This window comes from Gopherus evgoodei, unplaced genomic scaffold (assembly GCF_007399415.2).
Source record: "Gopherus evgoodei ecotype Sinaloan lineage unplaced genomic scaffold, rGopEvg1_v1.p scaffold_52_arrow_ctg1, whole genome shotgun sequence".
NCBI classification, from domain to species: domain Eukaryota; kingdom Metazoa; phylum Chordata; order Testudines; family Testudinidae; genus Gopherus; species Gopherus evgoodei.
Window position 1 is genome coordinate 328,209 of NW_022060073.1, and position 10,472 is coordinate 338,680.

A 10,472-nucleotide genomic window follows, 5' to 3' on the forward strand; every position below is an offset into this window, starting at 1 on the left:
CGGGGGGGTGGGGGCAAGGGGTGTGGTGCAGGAGGGCCAGTGGCGATGCCAGCTCCTCGGGGCAGGGAGAGGCAGGACTGATGTGGGGTCAGGCAGAGTCCCAGCGACAGTCTCACGTGGATGTGGGGGGCAGGCAGGGTCCCAGCGACCCCAGCCTCACGCAGGAATTGCGAGGAGGCCGCAGGCCAGCCCTGCGTGGTGTCCTGAGAAATATGGTCCCCCTAGCTAGGGGATCCAGTGCGTGAAGAATGAAAGGGCGGCTGCAGAGTTAGCTTCCATACAAGGATGTTGATTGTAATTAAGGCTTGTCACTCAAGCTGGGTGTAGGTTTGGGGTCAGAGCACATTTGGTTGATGAAGCTGCCTGCCTAGCTGTCACATTTTTGTAAGAGAGGCAAGGTGAGCAAGGTAATAGATTTTTGTAGTGGGGTGGTTTTAACGCGGGCCCCAGCTGGCTCTTATAAAAAGCCTGTGAGACAGCAGGGTCAGGTTGCTTGCAAAAAGGGTACTGGGAGTGAAGGTGGTACGGGAAGAGCCAGGGGAGCTCCAGGACCTGGTCCAAGGTCCATACATGCATGGGAGACAGAGGAAGGTAGCAGGTCTGACCCCCTTGCCTAGGATCAGTGGCTTTTACACTGCAGTCTGCCCCAGGGAGTGGGGGCTGGGTGATGACTGGCAGTAGCCCAGACTGAGGCAAGGTGGGGATTAGAGGGTTGGGGGCTCCCCATCAAGGGAAGGCCCATAGACACTGGTGGGGGGTATTGCCAGGGAGCAGCCCCAGGGTAAAGAGGCACTGGGGTCTGGTAGGGACACGGGGGGTGGGGGCAGGAAAAGTGGGACACTGGCCTGCAGAGGGGGCCCGGGCTGGAAAAGACCTAATTCCCAGAGATGACCAGCAGGCGGCGCTGCAGCGGTGAGTCACACACATTTACATTTGTATTGGAACAACTTCTGCTGGGGGGAGAGTGTTCAGGTGCTACACAGAGCTCTGATTCAGGGCCCTGTGGCTCCAGAGCAGCAGCTGGTCCAATAAACATCACCTCCCCCCCTTGTCTTGCTAATACCCTGGAGGAACACAGCTACTCTGAACATTTTTGTAGGCCATTTGACTAAGTTGGCGGCTGACCTGGTGACAACTAAGTGCCCCCTTGAAGTCAGAGGCCATGCTGCAAGTGGCCCACCTCAGTGACTCACAAAAGGCTTTTACAAGTCCCTTAACAGCAGCCCTCTACGGATTTTGGTTTATTAATTAATAAACATTCCAAGTGCAGTTCTCAAGCCCAGCCATATACCTCTGTCTCTGGTCACTCCCAGCCTCTTCTGCCTGGAGTCTCCCTCCCCAGGTGTTAGAGTTCCTTGCTGGGCCTACTTGTCCCAGCAGCCTCTGCGCTCCCTGAGCAGTCTCACTGCAGAGCCAGCAGCATGGCTTCTTCCTGCTGCTCTTCTAGGGGAATCAGCTGATTTCTGCTCAGCTGTGCCCCCCAGGAATCAGGGTTGGCTGACCTCCAGAGCTCTTGTCCATGAGGGGCAAGTCACCCTGAAATACACCAAACCCTTAGACCCTTGCCCAATGCCAGGGCACATTCTACAGTCGTTCTTTCTTCCGTCACCCCTTGGTCTGTTTTTCCAATTACTATATCTCTGGCTAGTTATACCCAAGAAGCAACTGGGCTGGCAACCTCCATCTCCACTACTGGGAGAGAAGCCCATGCCACTCGTCCACCAGCATTTCAATTTGCCACTCCAAGCCCCCTTGCATTTGTCTAGCTCATCTCTTTCTTGTAGGACCTGCTGCTTCTCCTCCTTCAAAATACCAAGTTCCTGATGGTACTTCTCCTTCAAGGCTAGCAAGATACTAAGGTCCTCTCCCGTCAATACTGTGATTAGCCCCTTTCCACAACTAGCAGGCCCGTCCTGCCAGTCCCTAGCCATGTTCATCCTTCGGGCATGTCCTCCAGGGCCAATTCTCCTTGGCTCAGTGTCCTTTTCTCACGCCCCAATAGCAGTGTGCTCGCTAGCGGGAGGAGCTGCAGTGTCCATCACCACCCCCCTGCTTCTGGCTCTTGCCTGAGGGGCTAACATGTTTCCTGAAGCATGCAAGCAACTGCTCCCTCCTTGAATTCTCGCTCCATTGGGTGCAGCGTTCCCTTTTTACACCTCCTCTTTTGCAAGGCCCTGGACCTCATTAGGAGAAGTCTTTACAACACGTCCTGCCTTCTGTTGTAATAATTGAGATGGACTGTAGGGGCTCAAAGAGTCAGTGGTGTTAATATGACTCCAGCACTGTCCAACATTAAACAAGTTCAGTGTTTGCCACACCGAGATCTCAGCCTGCTTAGTCCCAAGGCAAACACCCTATTAAACATCCTTTGAACCTTTTATTACAGATACAGAAAAGGAAAAACAGTTAAAGCCTTTGAATTGTAAATAAGGCTATGATTTTGTCATGGAGGTCATGAAAGTCATGGAATCTGTGACTTCCAAAGACCTCCGTGACTTTGGGTGGCTGGGAGCTGCAGGGTCCCGCCACCTCCTGCAGTAACAGGGAGCTGTGAGGTACTCCCACCACCTAAGGCAGTGAAGATACGCCACAGCTCTTAGCCGCTGTGGGCAGAGGGGGTACCCTACAGCTACCTGCCTTTGTGGGTGGCAGGGGGACCCCTGCAGCTCATCAATCCCGACACCTCCCTGCTACAGACCCTCGCAGCTCCCCATCACCACCACGGAAGGGGCTCTCTACAGCTCCCCTGCCCATGGCAGCAGGGCGATGCCCACAGTTCCAAGCCATGGGTGAAGGGGGAGCCGACAGCTCTGACTACTGGCCACATGTTGTGTGCCCCTTGGAGGATGCTCAACCTGCCTCCTTGCTCCTCTCCTTTTCCCTTTATATGCTCACAGTTCTTAAGGCAGCAGCCCCTGCTGGCATGCCCCACCGCTCACCACTGAAGACACCTGGGGGAACCATCCACCTCCGCACTGCCCTTGTACTGTCTTTCCCAAGCCTACTCCACTGCTCCCACTGCCCAGTGGGCACCCTGCTTTTCCGTGTCCAGGCCTCCCACATCTGATACTGCAGGTGTTTCCTCCTGCTGGCACCAGGGATCTCCTGGCCATCGCTGCTGGACACTGCGCTGCCTGCTGACGCTGCAGGGGCTGCTAGATCCCCTGCTACGGCTCAGCCAGTGGTCAGACCACAGCCTCCATTTCTCTTTCCCTTGATCATCCCAACTCCCTCCTGGGTGGGAGAGGGGTCTCTGCTCCTCCCATACACCACCTGTCACCAGGTGGCTGCCACCTACACACTCCCTTGCAGCCTGAGGTCGCTCTGGAGGGGCCTGCCTCAACACACAAAAGGCTTGTACAAGCCAATAACCGCAGCCCTCCTTAGGGTCTGGGTTATTAAAGTCACAGACATCCATCCATATACCTCCTTGTCAAGCCACTTCCAGGCCTTTCCTGCTGAATGTTGGATGGGTCCTGATCTACACTGGCAGCTTTATAAACTCCAGTTCTTGTAGTCAGTGAATTAATGGTCTGCTCGCTCCCCCGTCAGATGTCTGCTGGAGCCCAGAGATACCGCCATCCCCAGCCACCCTCAGTGCAGACGTGCCCCCCTTCCTCCCGGAGGTTCAGCAGCTCCCATGTAGCCCCAAGCAGCAGCCGCACCCCATTCCCCTGGAGTGCTGAACTGTAATATACTGGGCAGCCAGGAGATGGCGCTGTGCGTCAGACCTTGTGGGAGCGACCCCGAGCCCTACCTAGAGGTTATGGGGTCCCAGGATGGACCCAGCCGGCTGCAGGGAGCCATGACCAGCCTGTGGCTGCTACAGGGACATGGCACAGGCTGTAGGGAGGGGAGCTCGGGTTCCCCCAGTCTCATCCCCAGGCCAGGGTCCCCGTGCTGGGGTGTGGCAGGCAGCTCCTCCCTCTCGCAGCTGGGGGGCTGGTGCAGATGCAGCACCCAGGGGCATGCAGAGCTGCCGCCAGTCTGCGGGCGCTGGAAGAGAAGCTGGGCTGCCTCTGTGCAGGGTGGCAGGCAAGTAGCTCCTGCCGACGTGCCGGTGCATCTCTCTGGCCTGCAAGTGCATGGCTGGTCTTGTAGCTGCAGGCCCAGCCCCGAGCCTCCTGCCTGCCGCACCCAGGGCCCCAGGCAGCGACCAAGGCGCCAGTCTCAGCTAGACCCCCACCCCTTGTGGGCAGCAGCCCCTCCCCCCACACCACCCCCCAGAGAGGAGCCCGCTACCCCTGAACCCCCACACCACCCCTGAGGGGAGTCTGCTCCCCCTGCACCCCACATAACCATTCAGAGGGGAGCCCCCTTCCCCCTGAACCCCCACATCACCCCCCAGAGGGGAGCATCCTCCCCCCACCCCATTCAACCTCTCAGAGGGGAGCTCACTCCCCCTGTGCCTCCACAGAACCCCCCAGAGGGGAGCCCCCTTCCCCCCCACAGCCCCATAGAACCCTTGAGGGGAGCCCGCTCCCCCATGCCCCCACACAACCCCTCAGAGAGAAGACAATAGCAAAAAGCAAGGGGAAGGGAAAACCAAATGCAGACCCAGCTGGGGCTACCACCATCCCAGCCTCCACTGCACCCCTGTTCATCCATGGATTCTGGTGCCTAGCCTTGCACGCCAGCCCCTGCTCACCCAGGGCAGTGGCTGGCACCCGTCTATCACACATCATTCCTTGTGTTGCAATGGAGCCGGGTAATACCCTGACTCGTCCGTAGGGGCAGGTGGGGGAAGGCCCCTGGATCACTTGAACCGTGAATGACAAGAACCCTCAGATTTTACATCTCATGAGACAGGCACTTCCAGTGGCCAGGGCCAGATTAACTCTTCTGTGGGCCCAGGACTATTAGATTTTGTGGGTCCCTGTATACAAGTCTGTTTCCTGTGCAGAAGGGGGCTGGGGCAGGGGATTGGGGTGCAGGAGCGGGATTCTGACCTGGGGCAGGGGGTTGGGGTGCAGAGTCCAGAAGGGAGTTTGGTGCAGGAGGGAGCTGGGGCAGGGGATTGGGGTGCAGGAGGAGGATTCTGACCTAGGGCAGGGGGTTGGGGTTCAGGAGAGGATGCAGAGTCCGGGAGGGAGTTTGGTGCAGGAGGGGGCTGGGGCAGGAGATTGGGTTGCAGGAGGAGGATTCTGACCTAGGGCAGGGGGTTGGGGTTCAGGAGAGGATGCAGAGTCCGGGAGGGAGTTTGGTGCAGGAGGGGGCTGGGGCAGGGGATTGGGGTGCAGGAGGGGATGCAGAGTCTGGGAGGGAGTTTGGTGCAGGAGGGGGCTGGGGCAGGGGATTGGGGTGCAGGAGGGGATACAGAGTCCGGGAAGGAGTTTGGTGCAGGAGGGGGCTGGGGCAGGGGATTGGGTTGCAGGAGGAGGATTCTGACGTGGGGCAGGGGATTGGGGTTCAGGAGGGGATGCAGAGTCTGGGAGGGAGTTTGGTGCAGGAGGGGGCTGGGGCAGGGGGTTGGGGTTCAGGAGGGGATGCAGAGTCTGGGAGGGAGTTTGGTGCAGGAGGGGGCTGGGGCAGGGGGTTGGGGTTCAGGAGGGGATGCAGAGTCTGGGAGGGAGTTTGGTGCAGGAGGGGGCTGGGGCAGGGGGTTGGGGTGCACGAGGGGCTGCAAGGTACTGGATCTAGTCGGGAGACACTTACCATAGGTGGCTCCCCAGCTGGCGGCGTAGCAGGGCTCAGGGCTCCTGGAAGTGGCTGGCTGCTGGCATGTCTCTATGCGCCCCTGGGGGGAGGGGGACAGCATGTCTCCGTGTCCTACCCGCAAGTGTTGCAGGGACAGTGCTGGGGGTGGGGGCAGTGCGCAGAACCGCCTCCTCCACCTTGCCAGGGGCTGCAGAGATGTTCCAGCAGCTGACTGCCGCATAGGGCTATGGCAGGCAGCCTGAGTGCCCCAGAGATCACTGCCCATGATTTATTTTTGTGGGGACCACCTTGAGCCGGGACTCCGGGCTGCAGCCCCTAAAGGCCCTGCCTTAATCTGGCCCTGCCAGCGGCACCTGCCCCTAGCACCGCTGTGGAGCCAACACTGACTGCCTGAGGCAGCGCCCCCTACTGAGCCTCCACCCTGCTCTCTGCAGCACAGCGCCCCCTAGTGCCACACTGGGGCATTGGGGCCAGCACTGACTGCCTGGGGCAGTGCCCCCTAGTGAGCTCCCAGCCCGCTCCTCTTGCAGCACAGCGCCCCCTAGTGCCGCATTGGGGCCAGCACTGACTGCCTGGGGCAGCGCCCCCTACTGAACTCCCAGCCTACTCTCTGCAGCACAGTGCCCTCTAGTGCCGCACTGGGGCATTGGGGCCAGCACTGACTGCCTGGGGCAGTGCCCCCTAGTGAGCTCCCAGCCCGCTCCTCTTGCAGCACAGCGCCCCCTAGTGCCGCATTGGGGCCAGCACTGACTGCCTGGGGCAGCGCCCCCTACTGAACTCCCAGCCTACTCTCTGCAGCACAGTGCCCCCTAGTGCCGCACTGGGGCATTGGGGCCAGTACTGACTGCCTGGGGCAGCGCCCCCTCCGCTCCCTTAATGTCCTTTGCCGATCATTTGTTGGATCTACTAGTGAGTAACACCACTCGGTGTGACAAGAACATACCACCACCAGCAGGGCACCAGCTGCCTGTACCATGCACACACGTCCAGCTGCCTGACACACTTATCTGGCATCTTAGTGCCTCACAACACCTAATGCATTTACCTTCCCGGGCCCTTGGCAGGCAGGGCAGTGCCACAGTCTCGCTGAATGCATGAGGAGTGAGACTCAGGGACTGGTCCTATCTCTACAACCACCAACCCCCCACCAAATCATGAGATTTTGGGGCCCAGCAGTCCCACATCACCCCACCACAATTCTGCATCCCCCCTTCTTCCCCAGCCCTTCACCTGCTCCTTCTGCAGATGTGGAGAGCTGATAATACTGCTTGCCCAAGTCACACAGCAGTCTGGGCAGGGCATGAACTGACCCCGGGAGTGCCTAGCACCTGGCGCATGCACCAGACAGAGCTGGCGGCTCCCCGCATGTGCACGCATACACTATACTCAGCAGTGCACTGTCACGCCCCGCATGCGCGCACACACACATGATATGTACAGATGGCAGTGTCTGCATACACATGTGCACACACTATACACAGCGCTGGCAGCACTCTGCATGCACACACATGCACACAGGCACTATATACAGAGCTGGCACACGCATGCACACACACTATACACAGACCTTGCAGTGTTGTTATACCCAGCTGTGTTCAGAACTTTGCCAAAAGGTCGCTGCTTGGGCTGGAATTCTCCGTGTGGGGGACCTGCCCTTTTTTAAGTTAAAAGTTTCAGCAAATGCAGGTCAGCCACTCCAGATAACATGGGTAGGAGAAAATGCTGTTTTGCTGATGTTAAAACACCCATAATCCATTTAAGTGAAGTTATCGCACCTCCATGCTTTGGATCAAGGCTTGACCTTTGGCCAAGGGGGTCTCCCAATCTCAGGGATCTGCTCACACTCACTGCAGACTTGTTAATGTTTGGCAGCTGAATATTTGTCTGTTGCTCTTCCTGATCTCAAGGGGCTCAAGTGGATAAGTTGTTTAAACAACTGCAAACAAAGAATGACTCTTAATGGAATGATGTCAGATGGGAAGGAGGTCTCAGGTGGGGCTCCAGAGATCTGTTCTGGGCCTGGTGTTATTTTACATTATAGCATGGCAGGGGACTGGCACTGGTTAGGCCTCAGCTGGAGGACTGTGTCCAGTTTTGGTCACTAACATATAGAAAGGATGTAGAGAAACTGGACAGGATCCAGAGGCAAGTGACAAAGATGATCAAAGAGATAGAATGAGCAAAGAAAGGCTGAAGAAAGTGGGTATGTTTAGTCTGGAAAAGAGGAGATTAAGGGGGAACATGAATACGTGGAAGGTTGCCATAAAAAAGATAGAGAAAAGTTGTTCTCTCTTGCCACAGAGGGCAGGACAAGAGTTGATGGGGTCAAACTACAGCACAGCAGATTTAGATTAAATCTCACGAAAAACTTCCTCACTGTACGAACAATAGACAATTGAACAGGCTGCCTAGGGAAGTCGTGGAAACTCCTTCGCTGGAAGTTTTCCAAAGGAGGCTTGATAGCCACCTGTCTAGGATGGTTTAGACCAGGGGTCAGCAACCTATGGCATGCGTGCCAAAGGTGGCACGTGAGCTGATTTTCAGTGGCACTCTGCTGCCAGCCTGGGGTTCCATCTGCCGGCCCCCTGCCAGCCGGGGTCCCGGCTGCCGGCTCCACTCAGCCCGCTACTGGCCTAGGGCACCGGCCACTGGCCCAGGTCTCTGCTCCTGGCCTTGACCTGGTGCTCTGCAGCCGCCCCCAGCTGTGGCCCACTGGCCCCAGCCTGGGGCAGTGAGGGGTGCAGACAGTGGCAAGAGGGGGCACAGCTCAGCACCCCCACCTTAAAAATTGTTCCAGCACCACTGGGATATTTTTAGGTCCCAATTTGCTGCTTATACCACGCCACATGGAATAGTGCACTGGGTTTGACCTTGTGTGTGCCATCCATTGCGATCTTTTTTTCCTGCTGTGAGTTGAGGGGAACATTTGACAAAATGTCAGCTCCTAAGAAAGCAAAGTTAGATGTCAGTTCATTTCAGCCTTCTTTGACAGACACATCTGGATTTATTCAAAAGAAGAACCATGCTGTTTGTGCTTTCTGTTGCGAAAGTGTTTGTTGCACATTAAGTGTTCGATGACATTTTGAAACGAAGCACGAGAAAACCTTTCTTGACAAAGCAGACAAGACTGAATCGATCAAAAAGGCAGAAGCAGGATATGAGAAGCAAAGCAGTGTTTTTAAATACTTAAGTGTAAATAAAAATCAAACTACAGAAGGAAGTTACAAGATTGCACAGTGCACTGCAAAAAACGGAAAGCTGTTTACAGATGGGAAATATATGAAAGAAGTTTTTCTCAGTATGTTTCTCAGTTTTGTGCAGTGATTTGCCAAATAAAGTTACGATCCTATCTAGAATGAAAGAACTGCCTATCTCTGCCAGAACAGTTGAGAGATGCATAAGCGAAATGGCAGAAAACATTAACGAAAAGTAGACAACTGCATTAAAAGACACAGCAGTGTTTAGCATTGCAGTTGTTGGGAGCATGGATATAAATGACGTTCCGCATTTGGCATTTGTTGCAAGATATTGTGCTTCCAATGAGATCCAAGAGGAACTGTGTTGCCTAAAACCCCTGCATGGCATAGGATGACCAGACAGCAAATGTGAAAAATCGGGACGGGGAGGGGGGAAAGGAGCCTATATAAGAAAAAGACCCAAAAATCGGGACTGTCCCTATAAAATTGGGACATCAGGTCACCCTAGCATGGCACAACAAAGGGGGAAAATATAGTGGGAAGTTTTGTAAACCATTTTGAAGAATGAGGAGTTGACATCAGAAAAATATTTTGTGTGACAACAGATGGTGTTCCTGCCCTGGTCAGAAAACAGAAGGGATTTGTAAAGTTACTTGAAGATCAAATTGGCTGCCCAACAGTCAAATTTCACTGTATCATCCATCAAGAAAACCCATTTGCTAAAATTTCTAATTCAGAGCTTAATAATGTGCTGAATACAATGGTGCGAATTGTGAATTTCCTTGTTGCTCGATCTGCTTTGACTCACAGACAGTTTCAAGCACTGCTAGAAGAGATGGACAGTGCTAATAATGACATCCCACTTCACAGCAACGTTTGGTGGCTAAGTCGTGGCAAGGTTTTGGTGCACTTTGTAAGCTGTTTTGATGTAATCAAGGCCTTTTTGTCGGAAAAAGCACAAAACTACCCCGAACTGGATGATGACAGATGGCTGTGTAAGTTCATGTTTCTGACATCACTGCTCACCTAAACAAACTCAACCACTGTCTCCAGGGTGCAGGGCAAACAGTTCTGGATCTTTATGAAGCCTGGAAAGCATTTGTTGTAAAACTAGCAGTTTTTTCTCGGAATATTCGAACTTCGACTTTCCGCTACTTCCAACACATAAAAGAGCTATCGACACGTTGCACTGTCAGTGTCGATGAGATTGGAATGTACATGCAAGAACTGGAATCCGAATTTTCTGACAGATTTCAAGATTTCCAGTGATTTGGCCCAATGCTTTCTTTTCTAATTAACCCTGAAAAGTTCAGTGAAAGCGACTTGGATTTGTCTCTATTTCAGTGGATGGGTGTTGAAGATTTCGAAATGCAGCTCATTCAGTTAAAAAGTTCAGAATTGTGGGCATCAAAGTTTGGAGATCTGTGGAGTGCCCTTGAAGCTACCGAAAGAGATCATGGGGCCTCTGTTCTGACCTGCTGGACATCCTTGCCAGTGAAATTTAACTGTTTGAAGAAAATTGTATTTGCAATACTTTCAGCATTTGGATCCACATACATAAGAACATAAGAACGGCCACTGTCGGTAGACAGATACTGGGCTGGATGGACCTTTGGT